Raw genomic sequence first — 2,805 nt, forward strand, 5'->3', positions numbered from 1 at the left:
TTAATAACACTTGCATCTGGAAGTAATAATGGTTTTCATGTTTACTAAGAGGCACAGAGATGAAATCTCATGTATAATTTCTTCAGATACAAAGACATCTGTGCTACATTGTGAAAAACTTCAATTATAAAATTATTTTGTACTTCAATTAAAATATCCATATACATATTTCCCTTTAAGATAATGATACTGATATCATTTGTCAGCCATATAATAGTCAGTATAATATTTTAAGTCCTAAAAGTTTTGTTAATATTTACAGAGAAGGCAAATTTGGCAAAAGAATCAAACTCTACATTAAGGGCTGGGAAAAGATATTTATTGGCTAAAATAAAAGTAAAAGCTAGCAGTTCTAATTCTGCTTTTCTGCCTTAGTTTTTCTCAATTAGACTAAGTAACCTTAAGTTCTCCTTCGTTCATCTCAACTACTGTAATAAAGGCTTTAGCCAGTCCAAAACAGCCTGTAGGATGCTGAGTGAAATATATGTAGAAGTAGTCATATTCTGTGTGTAATTTTTACACAAACATTAATAGTATTATTCTGATTTTACTCTCTGTATAATTTTTCTATAATCACCAAGTGAATTCTAATTGATAAAGACTTGAGAGATGATTCATAATGAAATTTCCCTGAGATATAGCAAATTCTCAGTGAGGATATTTGTATTGTTGTTATGATAGTCTTTGCAATATCTTCCTTACTTTACCTAACCGTCTCCATAAACTCCCGTGGAAAGAAAAGAAAAGGAAAGGACAAAAAAAAAAACACCCTAATTTTATAAGTTTACTCTCTTAGCTTGAGCTGCTGTAACAAAATACTACAGACTAGGAGGATTATACACAACAAATAGGTAGTGTTTCTCACAGTTCTGGAGGTTGGGAAATCCAATATCAGGCACAGGCCTGTCTGGTGTCTGGTGAGAACCTGATTCCTACATGGCTGTCTTTTTTTTTTCTTTTATTTATTTATTGTGACAGAGAGAGAGAGAGAGAGAGAATCCCAAGTAGCTTCCACACTGTCAGTGCAGAGCCCGATGTGGAGCTCTAGCTCACAAACTGTGAGATCATGCCCTGAGCCAAAAGCAGGAGTGGGAAGCTTAACCAACTGAGCCACCCAGGCACCCTGGCGCTCTTTTCACTGGAACTTTACATGGTGGTAGTGGCTAGGGAGCTCCGTGAGATCTCTTTCATAAGAGTACTTATCCCACTCATGAGGACTCCCCTCACGACCAAATCCTCTCCCATGGGTCTCACCTCCTAATACCATCACATTGGGGAAATAGGTTTGGGAAGGACATAAATATTCAGTCCATTGCACCTATGTTAGGCAAGAGCTTTGCATTTGACCAAAGCACATGTTGTCTGCTATGTGACTCAGGCCTTCATGGCCATTTGTTCTGTGTGTGCTCATGCCCATATCTATTTTAGACCAAAATGTCCATATGTATATTGAAAAGCAACTAATCATATTCCAAGTACATTCATATGAAAGAGAAAAATGAGCACAAATGTCCCATATTTTCCTGGTTGCTCCTCTTGTTTTGATTCAGTAACATTTCTCAAAGGCTTCACCTAGACCTTTTCAGCAGCTTGCAACCATATATAGCTGACTCTTTTTTAGTAAGGTAGCTCAGAAAAATAATCTATCAAATATAACTTGATCAAAATCTAAACTTAATTATTATTTGATTTTTTTGGGCTCATGGTATTCTCTAAGATCTATTTTTAACATTTAATAATTTCATGGGTGAGGACAGAATGATATTTAAGAGGTGAATCTGCTTGAACAGCATTAAATAAACATTCTACCCTAAGTGTGAATTAGTCATGCAGTGATTTGTTTTTCTTCCATCTGACTCCAGTGTCAAGAAAAAAAAGAAGACCAGAAAATACGCGTTCATGTTAGTTTGACAGCAAGTGACAGAGCATGCCAAGAAACCATCATCTGGGTCAGCTGAGGAATATGTTCAGAGCAAATGTGGTTACTACAAGGGATTACAGTGTAAATTTTCTTTGGGGAATTCATTCCAGTGTCATAAAAATGACAATTTTCAATACATGATAGAGGATTATTTTTTGACAGTTGTTTTGTTGTGAGACTGTCTATTATTGTTCTTTAGTAATTGATGCTTTTCTATGGATCCTAAGGTACTAGGACTAAAACTAAACTTTCATAAATTCAAAAGGCAATGAATAAAAGGGTGTGAAGAAAGTGAAGATGCAATTTATAATGGCAGCCCAAAAGATTAAATTCCTAGAATAAAGATGACCAAACATTTCCAAGACCTATATGGAAAACTTTCCAAGTTGCTAACACACATACAAAAGCAGTCTTCATCAAAGGCATGCTATTTTATTGGATAAGAACACTTAACATTATAAACATGTTAATTTTCATTAAAATGGGTTATACATTTAACTAAATTTCAACAAAAATGACAGAAGAATTTTTGAAAAAAGACAATTATGAAATTTCATATAAACAAAGTAAACAAGCAAGAATAGCTACTAAAAATCTAAAAAAGATGGATATCGAATGGTGTTAGCACTATCAGGCATACAGGCATATAAAGAAAACCGAATGGTTTTCAAGACACATACCAATGAAACAAATAAAAACCAAGGTCCTGAAATTATTCCAAATACATATAAGAATCAGTATAATAAATCCAGCGTTATTTTTATTCAAGAAGCAGGAATATAACTTATAAAACTAATGATTCATTCTTTGACTCAATTCTTCTTGCCAAAGATATTTATTAAGAAGACAAATATTTTGTTAAAATTATAAACAAGACATTTAAA

This window comes from Acinonyx jubatus, chromosome F2 (assembly GCF_027475565.1).
Source record: "Acinonyx jubatus isolate Ajub_Pintada_27869175 chromosome F2, VMU_Ajub_asm_v1.0, whole genome shotgun sequence".
NCBI classification, from domain to species: Eukaryota; Metazoa; Chordata; class Mammalia; order Carnivora; family Felidae; genus Acinonyx; species Acinonyx jubatus.